The 15,363-nt window shown below is 45.5% G+C and overlaps 1 protein-coding gene across 2 annotated transcripts in view; it reads right to left on the bottom strand.

Annotated features, from left to right (window-relative positions):
- Positions 1-15,363, bottom strand: part of LOC110534883 (mediator of RNA polymerase II transcription subunit 13-like) — a 142,421-nt gene that overhangs the window by 111,062 nt on the left and 15,996 nt on the right. The window lies entirely within an intron of this gene.

Genomic DNA, 15,363 nt, shown 5'->3' with positions numbered 1-15,363 from the left:
TTAGTGTTTCGGTTTGCATGAGATGAAACAATAAAAGTCAAGCCTTCAGTTTGAAAAGATGAACTGCTGCAGAGGCAGCAAGCAACTGGTAAAAAGGTTCAGTAGAGACACCTGCAGTGACCCTTAACTCCTGAAACAGCAGCAACTGCTAATCAGCTGCATCAAACATAATTTATATGGCAATACGACACACACACTGCTCAAATCATAGGCAAATGTACCTTTTTTAGCCTAATAATGATGTTGGCAGAAGACTGCCGCAGAAGGAATGGAAAGTTCTGACTGTTTTGGGTGCTTGGTAATTGGCAACTCTTCAGTAGCTAGCTAGAAATATGTTTAAATGTACAATCAGGGCTCTCCCCTGGTGGTGCTGATGTAGGCCTAAGGCTGGGTAGTGGGGAGGTCCGGGGGAGGTCAGTACTTACCTTTTTTTCTGCTGTACCTGCCAGTTCCTTAAACCTAGAGTCTTAAATTATATCAAACAACATTGCCAACACAGAAGTCTTGTGTTTGATCCCAAATTATTGAGGTGGTCTCATTAGTTAGGTTTCCATCTAATTGGCGACAGATTTTAACGCAAATATTCTAGAATCTGCATAAAGAAAATATGCGCATTTTACCAACATTGGTGTTTCCACCAATTGGACTTGTTGCGGATAAAAAAAATCTGCGTTTGATGATGTAGTGCACACAAAATGTACTTTTTTTCTTAAGCTTGCATGTACTGAATAAAAATCTAAAGTTCAATGTGTTTCCATCGCATTTTCAACTCAAACGATCATTTAGTCACAAAAGCATGCCAGTAGACCCACAAATTTCAGTTATTGCGCTAACACTAGTTAGCATTGGCTCGCGAAACTACATCTAACTTTATACTGGACACAGACACATAAAAATGGTATCCAAAAGTTTGGAGAAATCCTGAAGTATCCCTTTAAATAGCAAATGTGCCTACTTTGGTCATGGCTGGTGCACTCTAGCCAACAGCTCACAGATACAGTGAGGGTAGGCTAGTCTACATCAGTGGTTCCCAAACTTTTATAGTCTCGTACCCCTTCAAAGATTCAACCTCCAGCTTGACACTGTCTGTAGCCTGCTCTCCAGTTAAAAATCTTCACAACTTGATTTAGCCAACGCAGGCAGCACACTTCTCTGTGGGAGATGACAGTGGGTATTGGGCTCAGGACAAAATCTACCCGGTAAGGGAGCAAGAGGGGCACTTATATTTGATTGATTAATAGACCACTAATAGAGCACGCAAGTGTAAATGAGGCACATAGCAGATGTTTTTGAACTATTGATAATAGCACCAGGGTCAGCGCACTCTCAAATGTTGTTTTTTGCCATCATTGCCATCACACTATATGATACATTTATTAAACATAAGAATGAGTGCGAGTTTTTGTCACAATCCGGCTCGTGGGAAGTGACAAAGAGCTCTTATAGGACCAGGGCACAAATAATAATATAATAATAATCAATTATTTTGCTCTTTATTTAGTCATTTTACATATAAAACATAATTTATTCATCAAAAATTATGAATAACTCACCACAGGTTAATGAGAAGGGTGTGCTTGAAAGGATGAAAATAACTCTGCAATGTTGAGTCTCAGATAAAAAAAAATATATATATTCCACACAGTCTGTGCCTGTATTTAGTGTTCATGCCTTTTCCCCCAGCATTGTCTCAGCCATATATGCGGCAGCAGGAAGAATGAAGTCCTCCTTGCAAAACAGCTCGAGCTCAGTGAGGTTGGATGGAGAGCATTTGTGAACAGCAGTTTTCAGTTCTTTCCACAGATTCTCGATTGGATTCAGGTCTGGACTTTGACTTGGCCATTCTAACACCTGGATATGTTTATTTTTGAACCATTCCATTGTAGATTTTGCTTTATGTTTTGGATCATTGTCTTGTTGGAAGACAAATCTCCGTCCCAGTCTCAGGTCTTTTGCAGACTCCATCAGGTTCTGCCAGAATGGTCCTGTATTTGGCTCCATCCATCTTCCCATCATTTTAACCATCTTCCCTGTCCCTGCTGAAGAAAAGCAGGCCCAAACCATGATGCTGCCACCACCATGTTTGACAGTGGGGATGGTGTGTTCAGCTGTGTTGCTTTTACGCCAAACATAACGTTTTGCATTGTTGCCAAAAAGTTACATTTTGGTTTCATCTGACCAGAGCACCTTCTTCCAGATGTTTGGTGTGTCTCCCAGGTGGCTTGTGGCAAACTTTAAACTACACTTTTTATGGATATCTTTAAGAAATGGCTTTCTTCTTGCCACTCTTCCATAAAGGCCAGATTTGTGCAATATACGACTGATTGTTGTCCTATGGACAGAGTCACCCACCTCAGCTGTAGATCTCTGTAGTTCATCCAGAGTGATCATGGGCCTCTTGGCTGCATCTCTGATCAGTCTTCTCCTTGTATGAGCTGAAAGTTTAGAGGGACGGCCAGGTCTTGGTAGATTTGCAGTGGTCTGATACTCCTTCCATTTCAATATTATCGCTTGCACAGTGCTCCTTGGGATGTTTAAAGCTTGGGAAATCTTTTTGTATCCAAATCCGGCTTTAAACTTCTTCACAACAGTATCTCGGACCTGCCTGGTGTGTTCCTTGTTCTTCATGATGCTCTCTGCGCTTTTAACGGACCTCTGAGACTATCACAGTGCAGGTGCATTTATACGGAGACTTGATTACACACAGGTGGATTGTATTTATCATCATTAGTCATTTAGGTCATAATTTTGCACGCCCAATTTTTCAGTTTTTGATTTGTTAAAAAAGTTTGAAATATCCAATAAATGTCGTTCCACTTCATGGTTGTGTCCCACTTGTTGTTGATTCTTCACAAAAAAATACAGTTTTATATCTTTATGTTTGAAGCCTGAAATGTGGCAAAAGGTCGCAAAGTTCAAGGGGGCCGAATGCTTTCGCAAGGCACTGTTTATAATTCTAAATTGTAGCATACAGACATAAAAGATTCTGCAGGAGGCAGATGACAATCACAAACTATATCCTACTACTTCAAAGGGCAGCATTTTGTACCTGGCATCTAAAAATAGAGATTTGAAACTCTTAATTTCCTGATATGCAAAATAGCCAGTCAGTTTAGTGACATCTGAAAATCATATGTTGACCGTAAGCAAGCAAGAGGGAAAGACAAACTATAACAGGAAAAGTATTTCTTACATCCAAAAACTCAAAGCAAGTCATTTTCTTTGCAGCAGACAGAAAACAGACAACCTAGCTACAATTCACCACATGTTTCCAATCATGGCTCAAGTGTGTCTGTGCCCAGTTAGAGGAGTCAAGTGAAAGTGCTGTTGCAGCCTGGCTGATGGTAGATAGAGATAGCAGCTCCAGATGCGCTGTTTTAGCCTGGTCCCTGATCTGTTTGTGGAGTCTTGTCAAACTCCTTTGGTCATTGTCACTTGCTGCCTTAGAGAACAAGGGCTCCTGCCTGATGGTACAAAGAATACCACACAAGACAGCAAATGTTTTCAATCCTGGTCCCGGATCTGTTTGCAGCGTCTTGACAATGACCATAGGATTTGGCAAGACAGCACAAATAGATCAGGGAGCGGGCTAGCAGTGTCTTTACTACCTGACTGTAATAGTTGTGGGGTTTGTTTCTGGATCCTGCTCGGCTGTGGCCTGGATGCTCTGCTAATCTCATTAACAGCCACTGTGAGACATTTTAGAGCACTTAATCTCGTTTCAAACATGTCTCCAGCAAACATCTTTCTCCCAGTGTGCAGCGCTGATCAGCACAGAAAAAAATAAACACCAGACATGACCACGAGACATTATCCCACATATCTTATTTGACAAGACGTTGTTCCTTAATGTGGTGAGACTCACACGGAACCCAAACCGGCTGCGCGCGTGCGCCATCGTGCATACATTTATTTTGTCCCCCTACACCAAACGCGATCACGACACGCACGTTAAAATATCAAAACAAACCCTGAACCAATTATATTAATTTGGGGACAGGTCGAAAAGCATTAAACATTTATGGCAATTTAGCTAGTTAGCTTGCACTTGCTAGCTAATTTGTCCTATTTAGCTAGCATGCTGTTGCTAGTTAATTTGTCCTGGGTTATAAACATTAGGTTGTTATTTTACCTGAAATGCACAAGGTCCTCCACTCCGACAATTAATCCACACATAAAACGGTAAACCGAATCGTTTCTAGTCATCTCTCCTTCCAGGCTTTTTCATCTGTGAACTTATATTGTGATTGGCATCTAAACTTTCATACTATTACCACGACAACCGGCAACACAGTTCGTCTTTCAATCACCCACGTGGGTATAACCAATGAGGTGATAGCACGTGGGTACCTGCTTCTATAAACCAATGAGGAGATGGGAGAGGCAGGCCTTGCAGCGCATTCAGCGTCAGAAATAGAAAGGACTTCTATTTTAGCCCTTAGCAATGCAGACACTCGTTGACGCGTGCGAGCAGTCTGGGTTCAATAATTGAATAACATGGATTTCTACATTTATTTTGTAACGCTCGCACACGCGATGGGAGTGGTGTGGTCAGGGTATCAGCACTGAGGAGCTAGCTACTAAACTATGCAACTATAAACTTCAGGTCAATTAAAATGTATTAGGCCTACATTCTTAAATGGACACAGATTAGTTTAGTTAGGTGAGAAGAAAGTCTACACAGACATAAACATACATCAATGATTATAGTGTATCTCTGCCTTTGAAAGAGGAATTTAAACTGTGATTCCTTTGTCCCCCATATCAATAGTAAGTGAAGCTCTATGGCAGAGCAGCAAGTGCTGAACAGCTTGTTTAAGGGAATCTGGGCTATATATTTTTTCAGGACTGTAGCCTTTTCCTGTAGCCCTAATGGGTGGAATGTTATTCATATTTTTCATAATTTCATAACTACTAAACATTATTTCAAAAGGCCGAAAATCCAGTGTTTTTATGTCAAACGGTTTTGTTATATCTCAGTCTTCTGTGAAGTATAATATTGGGACGCAAACTCAAAATTGAATAGATTTCAACTCTAGATCTGACATGGTACAGGTGAGTTTTAAGCCCTTAACCACGTGTGTGAGGTGTATACATTTGTTATAAAGTAGATTTGTTTAAGACTACCAAGAAAAACAGTGTGACCCTGATTTAGTCCACTGCAGAAAAAGGTTAAGTAGAGGGCCAGCTATATTTCACTAGTGCACTTGTAAACAACCGCCAGAGAAACTTAAAAGGGGCTGAAGCACAAAGCTGTCCATCCACTCTGGAGAGAGAGCTTGACCTTGTTTTTCATATCTCTAGTCTACCCTTCTACCATCTACTATAAAATATCGCACATTCCTCAATTACTTTTTACCCCTCTTTCAGAAGCTTTTCCTTAGCCCCTCTGGTCACTGTGAGCAATATTCCAAACCTATCTCTGATCCTGCCAAAAGAAGACAATCCTGAAAAGTGTGTTGAGAGGAGTGGGTTTCCAGCAAAAAGTGTGTGTTTAGAGATTACAAATATATGGTTCTGTCATATAGCCTAGCCTTTTTTTAATGTAGATGTTCCAAACGTGCACATCAGTGGCTTGTATGCTTGGAGGCCTGGAGATGCTAAATGTGTTAATGTTAATTAACGGTAAATTACCGTGAGACCGGCAGTCATTTACATGGCAATAGCCAGCTGACAAAATGTCAGGACCGTCATGGCCCTAGACGTGATTCCCTGTTCTACATTATATATTTCTATCTGAACTAGAGGTTGACCGATTAATCGGCGTGGGCGATTAATTAGGGTTGATTTCAAGTTTTCATAACAATCGGTAATCGGCCTTTTTGGACACCGATTATGGCCGATTACATTGCAATCCACGAGGAAACTGCGTGGCAGGCTGACCGCCGGTTACGCAAGCACAGCGTCAAAAGGACCTTGTGGCTGCAAGGAGCCAAGGTAAGTTGCTAGCTAGCATTAAACTTATGTTATAAAAAACAATCAATCTTCACATAATCACTAGTTAACTACACATGATGATATTACTAAGTTAACTAGCTTGTCCTGCGTTGCATAAAATCAATGCGGTGGCTGTTAATTTATCATCGAATCACAGCCTACTTCAACTTCGCCAAACGGGTGATGATTTAACAAAAGTGTTTTTTTCGCGAATGCGCAAGCGTTGCACAAATGCACTTAACCCTAAACATCAATGCCTTTCCTAAAATCAATATGCATAAGTATATATTTTATAACCTGTATATTTAGTTAAAGGAAAGTCATGTTAGTAGGAAATATTAACTCGGGAAATTGTGTCACTTCTCTTGCGTACAGTGCAAACAGAGTCATGGTATATGCAACTGTTTGGGCTGCTCGTTGAGACGTTGCGAACTGTGTGAAGACCGTAATTAATTTGCCAGAATTTTACATAATATTGAAGGTTGTGCAATGTAACAGCAATATTTAGACTTAGGGTTGCCACTTGTTCGATAAAATACGGAACGGTTTCGTATTTCACTGAAAGAATAAACGTTTTGTTTTTTCGAAATTAGTTTCCGGATTTGACCATATTAATGACCAAAAGCTCATATTTCTGTGATTACTATATTATAATTAAGTCTATGATTTGATATTTGATAGAGCAGTCTGACTGAGCGGTGGTAGGCAGCAGCAGGCTCATAAGCATTCATTCAAACAGCACTTTACTGCGTTTTGCCAGCAGCTCTTAGCAATGCTTAAAGCACAGCGCTGTTTATGACTTCAAGCCTATCAACTCCCGAGATTAGCCTGGCAAAACTAAAGTGCCTATAAGAACATCCAATGGTCAAAGGAATATTAAATAAAAATTATATAGAGAGAAATAGTCAACTGATAATTCCTATAATAACTACAACCTAAAACTTCTTAACTGGGAATATTGTAGAACTGGGAATATTGAACCACCAGCTTTCATATGTCCTTATGTTCTGAGCAAGGAACTTAAACGTTAGCTTTTTTGCATGGCACATATTGCACTTTTACTTTCTTCTCCAACGCAGTGTTTTTGTATTATTTAAACCAAATTGAACATGTTTCATTATTTATTTGAGACTAAATAGATTTGATCTATTATATTAAGTTCAAATAAAAGTGTTCATTCAGAATTGTTGTAATTGTCATTATTACAAATATACATATCAAAATCGTCCGATTAATCGATATCAGCTTTTTTTGGTCCTCCAATAATTGGTATCAGTATTGAAAAATCATAATTGGTCGACCTCTAATCTGAACGTTCCACAATGTTGTTCCCTGCTGAACGCAGCTCTAGTATTCTGTGCAGAAGGCAGGCGGGAGCCCTTGCTCTCTAAGTCTGTTTGTTAAAAAGGATCTAACATGAAGGCCCCGGCCGGCCAGTCGGCCATCCTCTGACATGGGGGTCCAAAGGTCACAAGGTCATGACAGCTAGGAATCAGCCAGCTTGGCCAGCCAGTTCTTGACAACACCACTAGTAGATTATTAAGAAAAAACATGGGATTCGTCCGATTCCAAAGCCATGCTGGCCTGACTGAATATAGACAGATCCCCACTCACTATTACTAATAACACCAATTGTCCAAAGTTGGAGAGCGTAGGAGTAGGAGAGGAGAAAAGGGAAAAAGACCAAACAAACAGCAAGAGGCTGACGAAGGAACAAAAGCTAAGTCCCCCTTTTTTGTGGCCAATTTGCAAAATAAGAATACAGCCCCAGCATAAATGATGGGAAACCTCTAAACCTACATTTACATAAACAGATCATCACGACACACTCTTTTCTCTGTCAGGATCACATCTGCCCCTCTCTCTCTCTTTTCCTCTAGCGCTGAAGAGGAGCATACAGGTGTATGCTTTGCATCAGGCATTCCTAACAGCCTTATGTCTCTCATTGTCCAACAGAGCCAAGAGAACAAGAGCAATACTCTCTCTGGAGACAGTCACAAACACAGAGGTGCGCAGACCAAACCTATAGGCTCAGCTGATGGCTGCAACACATTCATGTCTCCCGTGTGGCAGAGGAGCCACAGATGAGCTCAACTTTAGCAGGCACACATACATACAGGTGTGTGTGTGGGCCCATTCCAGTAGTGTTTGTTGGAGCTAAGGGGTGAATGTAAGAGGGCATAGGCTTGGAGGGGGTCAGTCCCTCCAGCCACAGGTCTCTATGCTCTGGTAATTAAATCTGCAGTTGGTCGCTCATTAAACACCTAGATTAATGTATTGTGATACACAGGCCTCCAGGGGACTCTTCCTTCCAGGCTAGACAGAGGATATTTTTCTCCCTCTTTCTATTTCTCTCTGCCCCCCTTCCTCCTCTCCTTCCCATCCATCCACAAGCAGCAGAGCGAATGGCACCAGTGGTGGTAGTCTGGGTACCATTTTTTTTTTAAATATTCCACTCATTGTACTCTGTCTTTGGCAAACGACACAGAGTACAAGGAGTGGAATGCAACATCTTAACAGAGGCTGGCAACCAGGCAAACATTTTTACAAGCAAAATACCATAAATCTGATGTAAACGCAGTAATAGCGAGTCAAGGGTTTGATGTCTTTTGTGCTTTGGGTTCCACAAGGTCTCCATTTCTAATTAAGGCCCACCGAGCACCCAGGCACCCAAAACCAGAGAGATGCAAGTATGGCCTCATCCCTCCCAGTCCCCGTCCTCATCTGCGCTGCACCACACCAGTTCCACAGCCCCCCAGACAGCCAACAGAGATCCATCAGATAACAGGGAGAGGGAGGGGGTCACATCCAGGAGATTACACCTTAAAAATGTATCCCAGAGCACAAAAGGCATCAACTCCCCTGACTCGCTCTTACTGCTTTCACATAGGATTTATGGTATTTTGCCTGTATAAAAAAAAAGACCCCCTTACAAAAAGACCCATTTTACAGCAATCTTGCCTTCATAAGCTGTTTATATCTCCCGTCCGCATGCCGGGACGAGTGGTAGTAGGTGTGTGAAGATGTGGGTCCATTGAGAATATACACCATCAAATATACACCCCGTGTCACACCCTGACCATAGTTTACTTTGTATATTTCTATGTTTTGGTTGGTCAGGGTGTGAGCTGAGTGGGTATTCTATGTTTCATGTCTAGTTTGTCTAGTTCTATGTTTGGCCTGATATGGTTCTCAATCAGAGGCAGGTGTTCCTCATTGTCTCTGATTGGGAACCATATTTAGGTAGCCTGTTTGGTGTTGGGTTTTGTGGGTGATTGTCCTTAGTGTCTTTGGTCCTGTCTCTGTGTTAGTTTATGCAAGTATAGGCTGTTTCGGTTTTCGTTACGTTATTTGTTTTGTAGTGTTTATAATTGATTTGTGTTTTACATTTGTTTATTTATTTTTTATAAAAAAATTTTTTTTTGAATTTTACCCCTTTTTCTCCCCAATTTCGTAGTATCCAATTGTGTAGTAGCTACTATCTTGTCTCATCGCTACAACTCCCGTACGGGCTTGGGAGAGACGAAGGTTGAAAGTCATGCGTCCTCCGATACACAACCAACCAAGCCGCTGCTTCTTTAACACAGCGCACATCCAACCCGGAAGCCAGCCACACCAATGCGCCAGAGGAAACACCGTGCACCTGGCCACCTTGGCTAGCGTACACTGCGCCCAGCCCGCCACAGGAGTCGCTGGTGCGCGATGAGACCCCTACCGACCAAGCCCTCCCTAACCCGGGCGACGCTAGGCCAATTGTGCGTCGCCCCACGGACCTCCCGGTCGCGGCCGGGTTACGACAGAGCCTGGGCACGAACCCAGGACTCTGATGGCACAGCTGGCGCTGCAGTACAGCGCCCTTAACCACTGCGCCACCCGGGAGGCCTCTACATTTGTTTATTAAACATGGATCGCAATCTACACGCTGCATTTTGGTCCGACTCTCCTTCTCACCTAGAAAACCGTGACAGAATCACCCACCACAACAGGACCAAGCGGTGTGTCAACAGGCAGCAGCAGCAGGAGAAGGAACAGAGGCAGGAGCAGCAGCAGCAGTGGGAGAGGCTGCATTACATGGAGAAATGGACCTGGGAGGACGATTTGGACGGTAATGGACCCTGGGCACAGCCTGGAGAATATCGCCGCCCCAAGGAGGAACTGGAGGCGGCGAAAGCAGAGAGGCACTGGTATGAGGAGGCAGCACGGCGACGCGGATGGAAGCCTGAGAGTCAGCCCCAAAAATGTCTTGGGGGGGGGCTAACAGGGAGTATGGCTACGCCAGGTAGGAGACCTGGGCAGACTCCCTGTGCTTACCGGGGGGCTAGAGAGACCGGGCAGGCACCGTGTTATGCTGTGGTGCGCACGGTGTCTCCAGTGCGGGTGCATAGCCCGGTGCGGTACATTCCAGCTCCGCGTATCGGCCAGGCTAGAGTGAGCATCGAGCCAAGTGCCATGAAGCCGGCTCTACGCATCTGGTCTCCAGTGCGTCTCCTTGGGCCGGCTTACATGGCACCAGCCTTGCGCTCGGTGTCTCCAGTTCGCCTGCATAGCCCAGTGCGGGCTATTCCACCTCGCCGCACTGGCAGGGCGACCGTGAGCATTCAACCAGGTAAGGTTGGGCAGGCTCGGTGCTCAAGAGCTCCAGTGCGCCTGCACGGTCCGGTCTTTCCAGTACCACCTCCACACCCCAGCCCTCCGGTAGCAGCTCCCCGCACCAGGCTTCCTGTGCGTGTCCTCGGCCCAGTACCACCAGTGCCAGCACCACGCATCAGGCCTACAGTGCGCCTCGCCTGTCCAGCGCTGCCAGAGCCTTCCTCCTCTCCAGCGCTGTCGGAGTCTCCCGCCTGTCTAGCGCTGTTAGAGCCTTCCTCCTCTACAGCGCTGCCGGAGTCTCCCGCCTGTTCAGAACTGCCAGTCTGCAAGGAGCTGCCAGTCTGTAAGGAGCTGCCAGTCTGTAAGGAGCTGCCAGTCTGCATGGAGCTGCCAGTCTGCATAGAGCTGCCAGTCTGCAAGGAGCTGCCAGTCTGCATAGAGCTGCCAGAGCTGCCAGTCTGCAGGATGCCGCCAAAGCTGCCAGTCTGCAAGGAGCCGCCAGAGCTGCCAGTCTGCAAGGAGCCGCCAGAGCTGCCAGTCTGCAAGGAGCCGCCAGAGCTGCCAGTCTGCAAGGAGCCGCCAGAGCTGCCAGTCTGCAAGGAGCCGCCAGAGCTGCCAGTCTGCATGGAGCCGCCAGTCAGCATGGAGCAGCCAGGGCCGCCAGTCAGCATGGAGCAGCCAGGGCCGCCAGTCAGCATGGAGCAGCCAGGGCCGCCAGTCAGCATGGAGCAGCCAGGGCCGCCAGTCAGCATGGAGCAGCCTGGGCCGCCAGTCAGCATGGAGCAGCCTGAGCAGCCAGTCAGCATGGAGCAGCCAGAGCAGCCAGTCAGCATGGAGCAGCCAGTCAGCATGGAGCAGCCAGTCAGCATGGAGCAGCCAGAGCTGCCAGTCAGCATGGAGCAGCCAGTCAGCATGGAGCAGCCAGAGCAGCCAGTCAGCATGGAGCTTCCAGATCTGCCAGTCGACCAGACTCTTCCAGATCTGCCAGTCGACCAGACTCTTCCAGATCTGCCAGTCGACCAGACTCTTCCAGATCTGCCAGTCGACCAGACTCTTCCAGATCTGCCAGTCAGCCAGGAGCTTCCGCCCCTCTGTCCAGAGCTTCCCCCCCTCTGTCCCGAGCTGCCGTCCCTCTGTCCATTGAGAAGAGTTGCCATGGTGAGGAGGCCACGGAAGAGGATAACGTGGGGGAAGACTAAGGTGTAGTGGGGGCCACGTCCAGCACCAGAGCCGCCACCGCGGACAGATGCCCACCCAGACCCTCCCCTATAGGTTCAGGTTTTGCGGCCGGAGTCCGCACCTTGGGGGTCTAGTTTGTCTAGTTTGTCTAGTTCTATGTTTGGCCTGATATGGTTCTCAATCAGAGGCAGGTGTTCGTCATTGTCTCTGATTGGGAACCATATTTAGGTAGCCTGTTTGGTGTTGGGTTTTGTGGTTGATTGTCCTTAGTGTCTTTGGTCCTGTCTCTGTGTTAGTTTATGCAAGTATAGGCTGTTTCGGTTTTCGTTACGTTTGTTACGTTATTTGTTTTGTAGTGTTTATAATTGATTCGTGTTTTACATTTGTTTATTAAACATGGATCGCCATCTACACGCTGCATTTTGGTCCGACTCTCCTTCTCACCTAGAAAACCGTTACACCCCGGTTCGTGGGAAGTGACAAAGAACTCTTATAGGACCAGGGCTCAAATAATAATATAACAATAATCATTCATTTAGCTCTTTATTTAACAATCTTACATATAAAACCTTATTTGTTCATCAAAAATTGTGAATAACTCACCACAGGTTAACGAGAAGGGCGTGCTTGAAAGGATGCTCATAACTCTGCAATGTTGGGTTGTATTGGAAAGAGTCTCAGTCTTAAATCATTTTCCACACACAATCTGTGCCTGTATTTAGTTGTCATGCTAGTGAGGGCCAAGAATCCACTCTCACATAGGTACGTGGTTGCAAAATGCATTAGTGTCTTAACAGTGCAATTTGCCAAGCGCAGCCCAATCCAGAAATCTGTCAGTGGCTTCTGATTAAATTCATTTTTCACAGAACCGCTTGTTGCAATTTCGAGGGGGCTCTCTTGTTCAGATATCGGTAAGTGGACTGGAGGCAGGGCATGAAAGGGATAACGAATCCAGTTGTTTGTGTCATTCGTTTCGGGAAAGTGCCTGCGTAATTGCGCACCCAATTCACTCAGGTGCTTCGCTATATCACATTTACATTGTCCGTAAGTTTTTTGCACACAATCATACAATGATGGAAAGACCTGTGTGTTGTCCTTGTTAATGCAGGCAGAGAAGAGCTCCAACTTCTTAAATCAAGCCTAAATTTTGTCCCGCACATTGAATATAGTTGCAGAGTCCCTGTAATCCTAGATTCAGATCATTCAGGCAAGAAAAAAGGTAGGCCAGTCTTGTGAGAAACTCATCATGCAAGTGGTCAAACAAGTGAAAATGATGGTCAGTAAAGAACTTTAAGCTCGTCTCTCAATTCAAAAGCACATGTCAATCCTTTGCCCCTTGATAACCAGTGCACTTCTGTATGTTGTAAAAGCGTTACATGGTCGCTGCCCATATCATTGCATAGTGCAGAAAATACACGAAAGTTCAGGGGCCTTGATTTAACAAAGTTAACCATTTTCACTGTACTGTCCAAAATGTCTTTCAAACTGTCAGGCATTCCCTTGGCAACAAGAGCCTCTCGTGGATGCTGCAGTGTACCCAAGTGGTGTTGGGGGCAACTGCTTGCACGTGAGTCACCACTCCACTATGTCTCCCTGTCATGGCTTTTGCACCATCAGTACAGATACCAACATGTGCAGCAGCTACGTTTGGCTACATACAGACAGTTAGTGGAATTCCCAGGGTCTCGAGCTTGATAACGAGTTTGGAGGGTACTATGGTGTTAAATGCGGAGCTGTAGTCGATGAACAGCATTCTCACATAGGTATTCCTCTTGTCCAGATGGGTTAGGGCAGTGTGCAGTGTGGTTGAGATTGCATCGTCTGTGGACCTATTTGGGCGGTAAGCAAATTGGAGTGGGTCTAGGGTGTCAGGTAGGGTGGAGGTGATATGGTCCTTGACTAGTCTCTCAAAGCACTTCATGATGACGGAAGTGAGAGCTACGGGGCGGTAGTCGTTTAGCTCAGTTACCTTAGCTTTCATGGGAACAGGAACAATGGTGGCCCTCTTGAAGCATGTGGGAACAGCAGACTGGGATAGGGATTGATTGAATATGTCCGTAAACACACCAGCCAGCTGGTCTGCCCATGCTCTGAGGGCGCGGCTGGGGATGCCGTCTGGGCCTGCAGCCTTGCGAGGGTTAACACGTTTAAATGTTTTACTCACCTCGGCTGCAGTGAAGGAGAGGCCGCATGTTTTGGTTGCAGGCCGTGTCTGTGGCACTGTATTGTCCTCAAAGCGGGCAAAAAAGTTATTTAGTCTGCCTGGGAGCAAGACATCCTGGTCCGTGACGGGGCTGGTTTTCTTTTTGTAATCCGTGATTGACTGTAGACCCTGCCACATACCTCTTGTGTCTGAGCCGTTGAATTGAGATTCTACTTTGTCTCTATACTGACGCTTAGCTTGTTTGATTGCCTTGCGGAGGGAATAGCTACACTGTTTGTATTCGGTCATGTTTCCGGTCACCTTGCCCTGATTAAAAGCAGTGGTTCGCGCTTTCAGTTTCACGCGAATGCTGCCATCAATCCACGGTTTCTGGTTTGGGAATGTTTTAATCGTTGCTATGGGAACGACATCTTCAACGCACGTTCTAATGAACTCGCACACCGTATCAGCGTATTCGTCAATGTTGTTGTTTGACGCAATACGAAACATATCCCAGTCCACGTGATGGAAGCAGTCTTGGAGTGTGGAATCAGATTGGTCGGACCAGCGTTGAACAGACCTCAGCGTGGGAGCTTCTTGTTTTAGTTTCTGTCTGTAGGCAGGGATCAACAAAATGTCGTGGTCAGCTTTTCCGAAAGGAGGGCGGGGCAGGGCCTTATATGCGTCGCGGAAGTTAGAATAGCAGTGATACAAGGTTTTGCAAGCCCTGGTTGCGCAATCGATATGCTGATACAATTTAGGGAGTCTTGTTTTCAGATTAGCCTTGTTAAAATCCCCAGCTACAATGAATGCAGCCTCAGGATGTATGGATTCCAGTTTGCAAAGAGTCAAATAAAGTTCGTTCAGAGCCATCGATGTGTCTGCTTGGGGGGGAATATATACGGCTGTGATTATAATCGAAGAGAATTCCCTTGGTAGATAACGCGGTCGACATTTGATTGTGAGGAATTCTAAATCAGGTGAACAGAAGGACTTGAGTTCCTGTATGCTTTTGTGACCACACCACGTCTCGTTAGCCATAAGGCATGTGCCCCCGCCCCTCTTCTTACCAGAAAGATGTCTGTTTCTGTCGGCGCGATGCGTGGAGAAACCAGCTGGCTGCACCGACTCCGATAGCGTCTCTCCAGTGAGCCATGTTTCCGTGAAGCAAAGAACGTTACAGTCTCTGATGTCCCTCTGGAATGCTACCCTTGCTCGGATTTCATCAACCTTGTTGTCAAGAGACTGGACATTGGCGAGAAGTATACTGGGGAGTGGTGCACGATGTGCCCGTCTCCGGAGTCTGACAAGAAGACCGCTACGTTTCCCTCTTTTACAAAGTCGTTTTTTGGGGTCGCCGGCTGGGATCCATTCCGTTGTCCTGGGTGGAAGGCAGAACACAGGATCCGCTTCGCGAAAGTCATATTCTTGGTCGTACTGATGGTGAGTTGACGCTGCTCTTATATTCAGTAGTTCTTCTCGACTGTATGTAATGAAACCTAAGATGACCTGGG

The sequence above is a fragment of the Oncorhynchus mykiss genome, chromosome 10 (assembly GCF_057628025.1).
Source record: "Oncorhynchus mykiss isolate SJ-2025 chromosome 10, ASM5762802v1, whole genome shotgun sequence".
Classification (NCBI taxonomy): domain Eukaryota; kingdom Metazoa; phylum Chordata; class Actinopteri; order Salmoniformes; family Salmonidae; genus Oncorhynchus; species Oncorhynchus mykiss.
This window is presented reverse-complemented; position numbering and strand designations above follow the sequence as displayed.